This window comes from Schistocerca piceifrons, chromosome 4 (genome assembly GCF_021461385.2).
Source record: "Schistocerca piceifrons isolate TAMUIC-IGC-003096 chromosome 4, iqSchPice1.1, whole genome shotgun sequence".
NCBI classification, from domain to species: domain Eukaryota; kingdom Metazoa; phylum Arthropoda; class Insecta; order Orthoptera; family Acrididae; genus Schistocerca; species Schistocerca piceifrons.
This window is the reverse complement of record NC_060141.1, coordinates 333,022,015-333,037,603: the sequence shown is the minus strand read 5'-3', so window position 1 is coordinate 333,037,603 and position 15,589 is coordinate 333,022,015. Positions and strand designations below refer to the sequence as shown.

The 15,589-nt window shown below is 42.4% G+C and overlaps 1 protein-coding gene across 1 annotated transcript in view; it reads right to left on the bottom strand.

Annotated features, from left to right (window-relative positions):
- The window catches only part of LOC124794990 (cadherin-23), a 479,297-nt gene that overhangs the window by 334,390 nt on the left and 129,318 nt on the right, over positions 1 to 15,589 (bottom strand). Inside the window, exon 2 of the mRNA XM_047258737.1 lies at positions 12,974 to 13,046. The gene's annotated coding sequence lies outside the window, so the exon portion shown is untranslated. The remainder of the gene's footprint in view (positions 1 to 12,973; positions 13,047 to 15,589) is intronic.

Genomic DNA, 15,589 nt, shown 5'->3' with positions numbered 1-15,589 from the left:
GTCTTTCTGAAATTTCGCAGCAGTCTTCTGGCGTTGCGCGTTGCATACTTCCTTAAAGAAAACAGGATCGTCCGCGAAACAGGTATCATTTTAACAAATGATGATTTGATTGTTTAATGCATGTGATTCGCTCTCTCTTCAAGTACTAAGACAGAATAATTTTGATTTTGAACGTTCATCTAATATACATCTGTAAGAGAAATAAAATCTTTGAGTTATTTTAAGCTTCACTACTGAATATTTTGAAAACGCATCAATCAAAGGCAAATGATCATACGCAGAAATAGGGTTTTTCTAAAGTTGAAGGTGTAGAGAACAGAAAGCGCAGCACCTCAATAGCTGTTATGAACCTACCGATGCATGTATAGTGGACAATCACACAGAAGTAAGAAAAAGCGCACTAGAAGCGAAAAGTTTTTGTTTTCATGTTATACAATTTCATTTGCTTTCTTTCTACCTTGCTTTGTATTTTACTTAAATGCATATTTGTACTTCATTGTTCTCTGCCTGTTTTGCTTTACTGGGCATTTCTCCTAACAACTGTAAGGCGTATTTTCTCGAGCGTTTCTGTAGATATTTGCAATTTCGTTTTTCAAAGATCTACAGTGTTAAGAAAAAGTTTTGCATCACCCTCACGATTTGCATAGTATGTGCTCTCATGATGGGAAACCTATTCCTCAAGACTGTTTTGAATGCAGGAAATCGCTATGCACAGTCACATAGCCACCCGTGTAAAGGATATGAAAGGAAATCTGTTTCCTTGGTGCAGTTCAGTAGCGCACGCTGTGCTTGCAATCGTGAATGGAACAATGCGGCTTGTGTGTAATGTCCAGTTCGCCAACATACCTTGAGTGGTTATTTTAGAGAGCCTAGACCGCGCGCGCATTGTCTCTTTAGGCGACCAATGTCAGCTGCAGAAGTTGGCCGTAGAACTGACATACACAACAATACCGTCTTCAGAACATTTAGGCGCTATGGGTGTGAGAAAAGTTAAAGACCTCTGTTTTACGAATCACACGCGGTCAGTAGTCTAAGCTGACTACCGCTGCCTACAAATTATAGCTCATAGGTACCTCGAGGAAAACATTACAGAACTTAACGCTGCCGTTTTGGAGGTAACTGGAATCTCGTCCCGGACAGTACGCAACCGTTTTCACAGGATCAATTTTTCTTCTAGGCATTGTGACGGGTCAAAAGAAAATTGTATTATTGTGTTGTTACAGTTTCTCTACTGGCAACATAATATTCCTCCCCTCCTTTTATACTGACGGGTACGCCTCTCGTGACATCTAGTGGTCAATTCCGAATTACACAGGGCTGATCTGAGATAGTGTAGCTTTTCCCGTATTTCTCCCCCCAGCCCCCGGAACTGCCACCCCCTAGTGCTGGACTTCAAGCCAATATTCGTTAAGACCGCTAGTGCCTGCTTTTCATCGCACTTAAAACGAGTGAGGCATCACATTCGCGGACGTAAGTCGATTCCAGTGAGAGGTACAGTTCTACGGGCTCCGTGTCAGATTACTGCTGCCGGCGCGGATGGAATTTCCTCCAATCAGATCACGTTTCGCGTCAGGGACGGGCCCTCCCTCAGAGGTGAGGATAGCAGTGTGGAAATCTCAGTGTCGTGTTATCGGAACGGGAAATCTGGAACAGTTGTCAGAGTTCGCATAGGCTGTAGCTTTTACTGCCCAATTAAAACAAAGGTTTCCGACGGAAGTCAGTGAAAGTTGTCCTTGTGAGCTTTTGTTTGGAACGTTGTCAGGTAAAGTTGTGAGAGAACTCACAAAATGAAAACGGAAGCTCATAAAACAGACTGTCCTTTTATAGGCTCCTAGTAACAGGTTTCTTTGATTTGAACGAATAAACTCGAGATTTCTTCTGATACTCGTGTTATTTTCGCTATTATGGTGTAAGTTCTTTGTGTTCCTTAACATTAACTCACACTTGCTCACTGTATTTCTGCCTCCCTGAAAGAACAACGGTTCTGTGCCAGTAAGAGAATCGACGGCAGAAAGGGAGTTTTCAATTTTACTTTAAGGTAATGTACAATTTACGATGTACAGGTACTTGTAAGCACTTAGAGCCAACATTCAGTCTAATTGTCAGACACAAACTCAGTGATATTTATTCATAGATTATTACAGTTAGAACACGTAGTCTTCTCAGAGGCTGATTAGAATATACGCAAAGTATGGTAAATAATCCTTTTAACTGCGATGGGACTGGAAGAGTAGTATACGCAGCAGGTTTCTGGTTATCTTTGTTCCAACGAGTCTGATGCAGTTCTCCATACCCTATTGTGTAGTTCCAGTCTATGGTGTAAGTATTTTAAATCTTTTCAATAATCTCCGCTACCAGTCCAGTCCCTGTCTTCTGCAATTTATCCTTTCTTCTCTTTCCCCTCGATGAAGAATAGGCATTTGAACTGTGAAGATCTGAAGGTTTTTCATTACTGGAATTTAATCGATAGGGTGAACAATTTCACTGCTTGACGATACGTCAGCAATCTGAGATGATGTTCGAACCATTAACATACTGATGTGGGAGATTAACTTGATGCACAGAAAAGTTAATCCTGACATCCCACTTAGTGTATTATAAATCCGAAAGCCATCTGTTTCGTACACGTTTCATCTTCACTTTACGATTAAAATGGGTTCACATAAAACATCTTTATGGCACTTATCGAAGCCAGTGACGAGGCATATCTAGGAGGCTTTTGCTAGAATTGCGCCGTGAGGTAACTGAATTGTTATTTGATTCAATATTTTTGTGTTAATGAGATACGGCTGCCCTGTAAGGGCATCATAAGAACATTAGAGGAGTAAGTTACGTACCTTTAATGTCTTTATGTCGTTCAATTTCTATTACCGAGGTTTGTATTTTATTTTTCCACGTTTTATAGCCTGAGAAGGCGACCAACGTCGTTATTAGCAGTCTGAATGGTGTTGCAAACCATCAAATCACAACAAGTTAATGTGGCGCATAGCTTTGATTCTTATTTTTCTCACCACAGGCTAATACACTGACGCTAACCGTGAAAATTTGTGTCGAACTGAAATCGTGTCCCAGGCTGGGGATCGATTTGGGACATCTATTTTTCTCAGTGTTCTTCCAGTTGAGTCATCCGAGTTCGAATCCAGTTCAGACGCCAACTGGTCTAAATTTCTCCCTCGGTCCACAGATGCTCTCTCACGATATTGAAGAACTGACAGTACAGAAATGAAGACCAAAAACTAGAAAATTTTATAATTTGTGTGTGCTTCCGTCTCAAGAACGATACGAGGGAACTTTGCAGCGTCGTAAGGAATTATGATACTCGATTATTCGTATATCGGTGTCGTCTCGAGTCTTACAGAGGAACGATTGCGGCCAAGTGGCGTGAGCCCTGAACAGTTATGAGACAATCGAGTGATTTTAGCAACGGAATGTCCAGTCATTTGTTTTTTCGTTCAGTCGATTGTTTTCAGTCTATTGAAACAACCGCATGAAACTAGTCTTTGCGGTCACGTCACCTACATGATTGCTTCACACTCAAAAAATGGTTCAAATGGCTCTGAGCACTATGGGACTAAACTTCTGAGGTCATCAGTCCCCTAGAACTTAGAACTACTTAAACTTAACTAACCTAAGAACACCACACACATCCATGCCCGAGGCAGGATTCGAACCTGCGACCGGAGCGGTCGCGCGGTTCCAGACTGAAGCGCCTAGAACTGCTCGGCCACACGGGCCGGCGCTTCACACTCATTCTCCGTGTTTTAAGTGTTGTCACGCGAAGTGAGACAAACGACTGACACAAGACTCTGACTGCTGAGCAGGTTAAGCGAATGTGACCATCCAGTCTCCGGGTTTGAGCGTTTCCACCTACGTACTTTTTTAGTTATACGTGAACCATGCCTAGATTTTTCAACTTTTTAGAGACAAATAACGTATCTTATGTCAAAGAGAGGAGAACAAGAAGTAGCCTATATTTCTAAAAATGAAGCATTTTCAAAATTTATGTGTTTATTTACTTAAATACGAATTTTTCGTAGTTCTGGCATTAAAAATGGATTTTAGATTGGTTTAAAAAGATTAGTGACTGGAGCTACATTATAAATTTATGTCTGAATAAATGAATATTTACTTTTTTAGAATGAGATTTTCACTCTGCAGCGGAGTGTGCGCTGATATGAAACTTCCTGGCAGATTAAAACTGTGTGCCGGACCGAGACTCGAACTCGGGTCCCGAGTTCGATTCTCTGTCCGGCACACAGTTTTAATCTGCCAGGAAGTTTCAATTACTTTTTTGTTTACATTTATTGGAGCCCTTTCTCTCTCTTCGCGCTGGTTTGTACTCATCACCGATATGTCACTTTAGGTAAATTCCGAGTTGCCGCTAACAGAAGGCATATTAGATACAATCTTTTCATACTTTAGGTGACTTAATCACAAGCTTTTTAAGCATATACTGTCATTCGTCGGAAGTATTCTTTTCTTTTCGTGGGAAATATTTGTCTTTACTTGTTAATTTGCTTTGAATTTTCTTAATTCACTCGTAGTTTCAGATTGTAAATCATACATGCAGATACTGCAAATCGAATTCTGTTTAGCTTGAGGATCACTTTTTATACAGTCATATATCATCTTCCATTCCCACGCCACTGAGAGATACCGAGCGAGTTTAGCACACTGGACACACAGTCGGGAACAGATTTAGGTTTTCCGTGATTTCTCTAAGTCGCTCCAGGCAAATGACGGGATGGCTACTTTGACAGGGCACGGCCGATATACTTTCCAGTCTTTAACACAAATACGGGCTTTTGCTTTGTCTGTAAGGATCTCGAAGTCGACGGGACGTTAAACCCAACTTCCATCCTTCCTTCCTGTCACTGAGCGTTTCGTTATTCTGACCGAGACACAAAGTTCACTATTGAGTAAACCTCTTGTCACAAGCATGGGCGTAAAACTTAACTAAAAGCTACTTTTTGTCACTCAAACGGCAAATATCGAAATGACAATAATGATTTGACAATACCAAAACGATGGAATGTTTCCGCTCGCAACCAACTGCGTTGAGGATCTGGCGACTGTTGTTCCCTCATACGGACTGCATCCAAAAGAATGAATGAATAATTCAAGCGATACATGCAACTACAACCGAATGAGTCGACTGTTTTCCAACAGCAGACTAAATGGATTGTTTTCATTCGGTTGCTCCCATCACTGGACCTGAACCTATCTTGAGACTGGAGGGGGCGTAGCCGGAGAAACAGGAGCGCGACGCAGCCGTCAGAATCGCTGAGTCGCCAGCTTGTCGCGTCCGTGCCATGCTTCTGCTGCTGCTGCTACAGCGGTTTCACTGCGTGGGAACTGAGACGAGGCTGTAGCATGACGGTGAAACCACAGCGACACCCGTGAGAAACTGGGCTCCGTGCTGTTTGGCATCGTAAACACTTTTTCTGTTGGGGCCGAGACATTACCGTTCCCGTTTCCTCGGGGCAAATTTGGCGGTATGTGAAAATCGAAGCAAAATTACAGGTTAATACTGTTCACACGAAGCGTAAGATTAGAGGAAATGTATGAATGCAGGAAGATAGTCATCTACACTCAAAAACAAAAAAAGGACAGGATCTTTTTCAATGTGTGAGTGACAAAAATTATTTCTAAATCCCCGTGACATACAATGTTGAGGTAGATGACACACCTAGCAGTGACTGTAGAAGGAACAGATCTCAGATGTTGTATGACAAAGCACTTCGCAGAGATGTCGAGGTCGATGGCTTGAAAAGCGGGTGAGTGTACGATCAAAACTGCAAACACACTCTCTTTTGTTAAATTCTGCTTTTAGTACGTGAAACAACCTAGAAATGCTCCATAGTTAAAGTACATGTAGACTTCTCATCTTCCGGATACGCTTTTTATGGACTTTTTATTATAAAAGGGTAAAATATTATAGTTATATCACGGTTCGAAGTACACTATTTCACGATTTACACTAGACGCAGACAGTTAGGGTACACTGATTCCGTCCAGGTGGTTCGGGGTGGCTGCAGAAGGGGAATCTGGCCACCCCTAAATACTAACATTGCCAAATCCGTTGTAACCACGCCGACCCTGCGATCGCTGCTGGACATAGGTGTAAGCGAAAGAAGAAGTATAATAATTTGAAATTTTTACAATGCGGTCACAAAACACTCCAGTTATACAACGGCCTTGCCGCAGTGATAACAACGGTTTATGTTAGATCACCGAAGTTAAGCGCTGTTGGCTAGCCTCAGACCTTCTGAGACGAATTTTGGAGCTACTTGACTGAGAAGTAGGGGCTTCTATCACGAGAACTGACAACGTCTGGGAGAGCGGTGCCTCTCCGTATCCAGCTGAGGCTGACACGGCGGCCGGTCAGTACCGTTGGACCTTCCGAGATCTGTTAGGACGGAGTACACAATATGTGATTTTTAATGTTATATTTCAGCTTTATTACTACAATACAAATTTGGCAACAATGCACTTATTAAACCGACATTTATATGTCCATTGTTGTAAACAATTCATAGAAAATACATACCGGTGCACTGTTATGAGAAATTCACAGTTGGGAACTGCTTTTTGTTGAAATAAGACGTGGTATTACATTGTATTGGTCATGGATGATGATATACGTTTCGAAAGGGGTTACAGTCTCGAGCAGATGTGCAGAAGAGTGATAGTGATAATGAATCAGTTTTTGGCAACGAGGATGATAGTGATGCTGATGTAGATATGATAAAGGAAGATATAGAGGTCGGAGACGAAGTGGGTGTAAGTTAATGTGAAGAAGATGGCAACAGTATTCAGAAAGCTAGTGCGCCTACTCTTATATTTAGAAGTGGACAGGTAACATATGATACAGTACCATCAGATTTGCACAAGCATGTTTCAGGGAATGTAATACGTGAAACTTAACATATTCCATGTCTAGTCACCTTAGACTACAATCACAAGCAGTGTTCCAAACTTGAACGAAAAAGGTGTATTTCCTGAGAAAAGAAAAATGAATGAACAAAGAACACGACAGAGCAAGAGTGTTGTGTAACGGGAGTTCATCACATGATGTGGAGAGCAAGTAGAAGTTTGTTTCTAGCACAATTCCTTGTAAGTGATATTACACATCATATTAATTAATAATTAATTTTTGTTAACATCGTGTATAGATTTAAGTGTCAGGAAGTCATTTCTGAAAGTGTTTGTATGGAGTGTAGCCATGTATGGAAGTAAAACATGGACGATAAATTGTTTGGACAAGAAGAGAATAGAAGCTTTCGAAATGTGGTGCTACAGAAAAATGCTGAAGATTAGATGGGTAGATCACACAACTAATGGGGAGGTACTGAATATAATTGGAGAGAAGTGAAATTTGTGGCACAACTTGACTAGAAGAAGGGATCGGTTGGTAGGGCATATTCTGAGGCATCAAGGGAACACCAATTTAGTATTGGAGGGCAGCGTGGAGGGTAAAAATTGTAGAGGGAGACCAAGAGATGAATGCACTAAACAGATTCCGAAGGATGTAGGTTGCAGTAGGTACTGGGAGATGAAGAAGCTTGCACAGGATAGAATAGCATGGATAGCTGCACCAAACCAATCTCTGGACTGAAGACCACAACAAGAACATTAATTAATTGCAGTATTTTAACATAGTGTGTCGTATATGAATATTTCGTGTTAAAATAATTTATGGAACTAATCAAACTAAACAATATACACTACGGGCCACTAAAATTGCTAAACCAAGACGAAATGCAGATGATGAACAGGTATTCATTGGACAAATATATTATGAATTCCGTCGAATCTTTATGTAACATAATTGAGAGGTCAGTTCGTGCACAACCTCCTGCACCGGCAACACTTTCTAATTATTGGAAGAGGCAGCATGACACAATATACGCTACTGGCCATTAAAATTGCTACACCAAGAAGAAATGCAGATGATAAACGGGTATTCATTGCACGAAGATATAATACTAGAACTGACATGTGATTACATTTTCACGCAATTTGGGTCCATACATCCTGAGAAATCAGTACCCAGAACAACCACCTCTGGCCGTAATAACGGCCTTGATACGCCTGGGCATTGAGTCAAATAGAGCTTGGATGGCGCGTACAGGTACAGCTGCCCATGCAGCTTCAACACGATACCACAGTTCATCAAGAGTAGTGACTGGCGTATTGTGACGAGCCAGTTGCTCGGCCACCATTGCCCAGACGTTTTCCGTTGGTGAGAGATCTGGAGAATGTGCTGGCCAGGGCAGCAATCGAACATTTTCTGTATCCAGAAAAGCCCGTACAGGACCTGCAACATGCGGTCGTGCATTATCCTGCTGAAATGTGGGGTTTCGCGGGGATCGAATGAAGGGTAGAGCCACGGGTCGTAACACATCTGAAATGTAACGTCCACTGTTCAAAGTGACGTCAATGCGAACAAGAGGTGACCGAGACGTGTAACCGATGATACCCGATACCATCACGCCGGGTGATACGCCAGTATGGCGATGACGAATACACGCTTCCAATGTGCGTTCATCGCGATGTCGCCAAACACGGATGCGACCATCATGATGCTGTAAACAGAACCTGGATTCATGACGTTTTGCCCTTCGTGCACCCAGGTTCGTTGTTGAGCACACTATCGCAGGCGCTCCTGTCTGTGATGCAGCGTCAACGGTAACCGCAGCCATGGTCTGCGTGCTGATAGTCCATGCTGCTGCAAACGTCGTCGAACTGTTCGTGCAGATAGTTGTTGTCTTGCAGGCGTCCCCATCTGTTGACTCAGGGATGGAGACGTGGCTGCACGATCCGTTATAGCCATGCGGATAAGATGCCGGTCATCTCGACTGCTAGTGATACGAGGCCGTTGGGATCCAGCACGGCGTTCCGTATTACCCTCGTGAACCCACCGATTTCATATTCTGCTGACAGTCATTGGATCTCGACCAACGCGAACAGCAATGTCGCGATACGATAAACCGCAGTCGCGATAGGCTACAATCCGACCTTTATCAAAGTCGGAAACGTGATGGTACGTGTTTCTCCTCCTTACACGAGGCATCACAACAACGTTTCACCAGGCAACGCCGGTCAATTGCTGTTTGTGTATGAGAAATCGGTTGGAAACTTTCCTCATGTCAGCACGTTGTAGGTGTCGCCACCGGCGCCAACCTTGTGTGAATGCTCTGAAAAGCTGATAATTTGTGTATCACAACATCTTCTTACTGTCGGTTAAATTTCGCGTCTGTAGCACGTCATCTTCGTGGTGTAGCAATTTTAATGGCCAGTAGTGTATATGTCTTCATATTTCAAACATTGCTAGTACATAATTACATCTTATACGTAATTAGGTAATAGCAAGCAACTATGGAGTTGTAATTTCAGTACTGTGCATGGGGCTTCTATAAATAATTATTATTTTTGTGAAAATATTTTACATTGTATCGCCATAAAATTTTCTAGAATCGCTTTGAGATAAAAAAAACGCGAGTTATACAGGGTGATTCAAAAAGAATACCACAACTTTAGGAATTTAAAACTCTGCAACGACAAAAGGCAGAGCTAATCACTATCTGTCGGCGAATTAAGGGAGCTATAAAGTTTCATTTAGTTGTCCATTTGTTTTCTTGAGGCGCTGTTGACTAGGCGTCAGCGTCAGTTGATGCTAAGATGGCGACCGCTCAACAGAAAGCTTTTTGTGTTATTGAGTACGGCAGAAGTGAATCGACGACAGTTGTTCAGCGTGCATTTCGAACGAAGTATGGTGTTAAACCTCCTGATAGGTGGTGTATTAAACGTTGGTATAAACAGTTTACAGAGAATGGGTGTTTGTGCAAAGGGAAAAGTTCTGGACGGCCGAGAACGAGTGATGAAAATGTAGCATGCATCCAGCAAGCATTTGTTCGCAGCCCAGGAAAATCGACTCGCAGAGCTAGCAGAGAGCTGCAAATTCCACAATCAACTGTATGGAGAGTCCTACGAAAAAGGTTAGTTATGAAACCTTATCGTCTGACATTAGTTCAAGCACTGTCTGCAACTGATAAGATTAAAAGAATCGATTTCTGTGATTTTATCCTTGCTCAAATGGAAACAGATGAATCTTTCGTTTCAAAGATTGTGTTTAGTGATGAAGCAACTTTCCACACTAACGGGAAAGTCAACCGTCACAATGTCTGTATATGGGGCACTGAGAATCCGCGGGAAACAACTCAGTATGAACGTGACTCGCCTAAGGTGAACGTTTTCTGTGCCATTTCAGCCAATAAAGTTTTTGGCCCCTTTTTCTTCGAAGGTGCTACTGTAACTGGACTACAGTATCTGGAGATGTTAGAGAATTGGCTGTTCCCTCAGCTCGAACAAGAAGCACAACAATTCATATTTCAGCAGGATGGAGCGCCACCACATTGGCACTTATCTGTCCGTAACTACCTGAACGTCAACTACCCGAGGCGATGGATCGGCCGCCAGGCGGCCCGTGACAGAGCACTTCATCACTGGCCTCCAAGAAGCCCTGATCTTACCCCCTGCGATTTTTTCTTATGGGGGTATGTTAAGGATATGGTGTTTCGGCCACCTCTCCCAGCCACCATTGATGATTTGAAACGAGAAATAACAGCAGCTATCCAAACTGTTACGCCTGATATGCTACAGAGAGTGTGGAACGAGTTGGAGTATCGGGTTGATATTGCTCGAGTGTCTGGAGGGGGCCATATTGAACATCTCTGAACTTGTTTTTGAGTGAAAAAAAAAACTTTTTAAATACTCTTTGTAATGATGTATAACAGAAGGTTATATTATGTTTCTTTCATAAAATACACATTTTTAAAGTTGTGGTATTCTTTTTGAATCACCCTGTATAATCTGTTTTTCCACAGCTCATACCTTGCGAGGGTTGATCACATGAAGTTCTAGTGTGGTGGACGATACAAACGACAGCAGTCTGCGAGCATACGTAAGTTCTACGCTCCAGTACCGGAGTTGTTCTCCTTCCGGGTATTACAACAGTCACAAGAGAGCTCCCACGTTATGATGTGACGGTTCGACGAAAAGATATCGGGGATCATTACAGCCTGCCGAGTTTCCACTGCGAAGGAGCGTGACTCGGCTTTCGAGAAGCTCCCCGTACACACGTCACTTGCAGACGGCTCGACGAGTACGGGTGACACACTTATGGAGGGTGGTTACGGCCTCCCGAAGGAGGTGTTGAGTGTGCGCAGGCAGCGTGGCCGCGGCGCGGCCGAAGGAGGTCAGACGGGCGCAGGCAGAGCGCGCCGGCTCAAGTTGAAGGTCGGCCGGCGCGGCCCACCGACCACGGCCCACAAAGCTGCCGCCGTGTCCCCGCCTCACGCTGCAGCGGCTGCTGCTGCTGCTGGACCAGACCTTCAGCTGGATCGGCGCTGGGCGGATAGGTGGCTGGCCCCACGGCTCGCAGATCAGCCGTGAGGATTCTACATCTACATCTACATTCGTACTCCGCAAGCCACTCAACGGTGTGTGGCGGAGGGCACTCTACGTGCCACTGTCATTACCTCCCTTTCCTGTTCCAGTCGCGTATAGTTCGCGGGAAGAACGACTGCCGGAAAGCCTCCGTACGCGCTCGAATCTCTCTAATTTTACATTCGTGATCTCCTCGGGAGGTATAAGCAAGGGGAAGCAATATATTGAATAGGATTGGGGAGAAGAGAAGTTTGCAGCACAACTTGACTAGAAGAAGGGATAGATTGTTACGACATGTTCGGAGGCATCAAGGGATCACCAGCTTAGTATTGGACGGCAGCGAGGAGGGTAAAAATCGTAGAGGGAGACCAAGAGATGAATACACCAAGCAGATTCAGAAGGATGTAGGTTGCCGTAGGTACTGGGAGATGAAGCTTGCACAGGATAAAGTAGCATGGAGAGTAGCATCAAACCAGTCTCAGGACTGAAGACCACAACAACAACAAACAGATTAGGACAGATAAAACGAGATTGAAAAGATAGGTGACTAGAGTTTCTTAGAAATATAGTTGCTATTTTTCGTAGGACCGTAAATTTACGTCCTTTGAAGATGCATGTAATATATTTTCTCTTGATTCAAAAAAAAGTGTGACAAAATCCATAAGTACACTTCGTTAGGTCTGAAGAGAAGGTACATAAACGACTCACAATGGTATCTATTAGATTATGATATGAAAGATCGACAACGTAGAGACTTTATTGTGGAAAAGGGTCTAAAATAAATCATGAATGGGCCTTATAGGAGATATATCTTGAAATTTTGTCGGTATCAGTTGTATTTCATATACAGTAATCTTCTTTTAGTGTTGATTGATAATAGATAAATTAACACAAATCATGGTTATTCAATTTCATGGACGTCAAGTCATTTCGCAAAAATATTTTTGTGGAAGGTTGTTGCATGAAATATGATCACCGTAAATTTATTAAGCGAACAAAGTGAACCTTGTTATCATCTTATTAGCAACTCATGGGTTTAAAGATCAGTAAGGTTTGCAAAATGGCATTTTCGTACAGTATTATCACCCGTATTGGACGATCCCGGTATGTGTGGGTAGGAGACAGTTTACGCAAAATAGGAAGAATAAAACTACATTTCTTTGACGTTCATGTGGGAATCCAACTAATTTTTCCAGTCTAGTCGCACTCTTGAATCAAACCTAGTTGATATGAAGGGCTTATGTCAATAGTGGTACAAATTCATTACCTACCCTTTTCTGTCTATAATGCTTCTGAAATTAATGAGCCAAACAAACAGAAAGAAAGGTTCATTTCTAGCAAGAAGCATATGCTTGAATATTTCTGTTATCTCAACTGCAGATTTTTCAGTGCTCATTTAACTTTAGGAATCTGTAACTCAATATGAACAAAAATGGACTTGTACTACTATTGAAATATGCCCTTCATTAATTTGCGCGTTTCAAAGGCGTGGAGTAGACGAATATTTTATGCAGTCACTTACCTAAACTGGTCGCACTGCTTGTCAGAATGTTACTCAAATCCACTGCGATGATTCTTCTGGTATGTCACAGCTTCTGCAAAAGATAGAATACCATTTAGCACTGAGACTGTTAGAATTCTTTTTTCTCTGTTTCCTGTCTTAATATTTACATTTATTGAAACAAGATGGTGGTAAGCAAACAGTCAGGGGTAATTAATACAGCTTCCTATGACTAGCTATAAGGTCTTGCAACGATAAGCTCACCGGACAAAAAATTAGTCACCCCTAGAGAAATCATTATAAGCTTCATTTAATACAGTGTAATTCTGCCACTGAACTTGATCAATGAATGGATTCAGTTACGAAGTGAACCCGCAAGGTTATGCAGATTAAGCCACTCGCTGAAGATGTAATCGCGCAATTCCACCAAATTTCGGGGATACTGATGTCTGTGTTTTACCCACTGTTCCAATATGCACTACAGATTTTCCGTGGGGCTCAAGTCAGGTGATTTTGCAGGCCAGCCGAGAGATAATAGAGGTGGGGGAGGGGGGGGGGGGGAGGTGTTCAGAAAACCAATCACATACGCTTCCAACCTGATAAACTTTGCTGTTGTCTTCTTTATGCGCCTGTGTTAGCAATAGGCCTCCTGCGAGGTGAGCGACCCCTAATGCTCATTTCATGCAGTTCCTGCCGCGTACTCTCGGTAACAGGTGGGGATGGACCTTCACTCACCGCCTGCAGCAATTCCAGTCGGGTTTGGAAGCGATTTTGATTCACAAGTTGTGAAACGCGTCTCTAGCTCTTCTCACAGGCTCTTTCTCCGAGTACAATTCTGATATGGCGCTTCGTGGCCACGTGTGCTACACCACTGCTTGAACACACACTGAACAGTCCGCCTTGCCGCGAAATACCAACAAATACAGCAGCTTCACACCGTGTGGCCATGGGCACCGCCAAGCATGGTTATCCCTTTTGGCCACTCTGTCACGTCCTTACATTTACCCACGTGTGCGTATAACGTCCGCTTGAAGCATCAACGCCTCACTGATCGCTACTGCTTTACGCTCATGTAAAGGCAATGAGCGCGTGATTAGGGACGCGACTAGATCGCTGCTCCATCTGTAGAGGCATAATGATTAATCTGTGCGTGCACAGGGGGGTGACTAATGTTTTGTCCGTTGATCTTATTATGACTGAGATTTCACCGTCATTCATAGTGTTCCAAATTACTATGAAACAGCTCAGTCGATCGATTAACACATCAGTGTAATGTAGAATTTTTTAAATATTGCACGAAAATATTGCTGTGAATAATAGATTTTCCCGTAACATAATGAGATAAATTGATTCATGTTTATATAGTTGCTTAAGAAAATCAGAATATCAATAAGAAGCTGAATTTTCTGTGTGCTATAAAATGGCGGTTCAAGATTAATTAAAATGATTTCAAATTTAATGTAACGCGGTTGTTATTTTTGGTAACTGACGCCGTCATTAACTTCGTCGACTAACATCGAGCCGTTAGGATTACACGTCCAGTTATTTCCAAATCTTCGACGAAGCACCTCGACCAACTGTGGGTTACCTGTTCTCTGAATAGGTCAAGGTTGGCACGAATTTATGTCCGGACAATACCAGCTGAGCTATTTACTTATTTGCTTGCACTAGCTGCATTTCATCTTTTAATCAACGAGGAATGATTCGTGACTGTAGTAAGCTCTTCAGACCTTCAGCGAAACCATCACCGAAGTCTATGTTATAAATGTGAAGAAGGTAATTACACTCAAACATTTTACATACTCTAGCTAGAAATAAATTTTCCTGCACAGACCTTCACTGGGCTTTTCTCCTTCACAGTTTTCCAATTATAGCAAACTTTAGCTTGAACACAAATCCATTGAACACAGCAGTGTAGGTTTTAATGCAGATTACGACAACAGTAAGGAAGAAGACAAACAAAAGATACAAGCAAATTAGTCTCCGTATCTCTCTCTCTCTCACACACACTCACACACACACACACACACATTCAGTATTGTATCTTTTCGTCGACTGTGTCTATAAATAGGAAAGGTTGATAGAACTTTATATCAACAATTTCACTCTATAGACATGGTCAACGAGGAAATACAATACTGAATGGAATTATTCGTCAAATGGACGAGTCGTAACTATTACCGCAATTGATAGTAACTGGTTAGTTTCAGACAATTAGTGGTGTAGTGGTTATACAATGAAACTGAGTGCTGATTGGTTATATGCTTAAGTGATGAAATACGATCTTCCATCGCACGCTGCTTGGCCTAATTACTTAAATCATTCCCATTGTATTTATTTAGTGGGTAGGCACAGGTATTGTGAAAACTATCAATGTTTGTGGGCTACTTGATCGGCAGGGGACAAGGCAAATATATCCGACTTGTCTGATTGCTGACTTCCATTGGAATTAGTTCTGTGAGCGCTTTTTTCTTCGTTCTGTGATGGAACGCATACCCAAGCAATTCATGGGTGTCATGCCTTTCTAACGCATTCTTAGATCGTTCGTTCACATACGTATAGCAATTCAGCTGTCATCAAGTTACTGAAGACTGTCAGAATGCAAATAATTATAGAACTTATAATTTAATTCCCCAG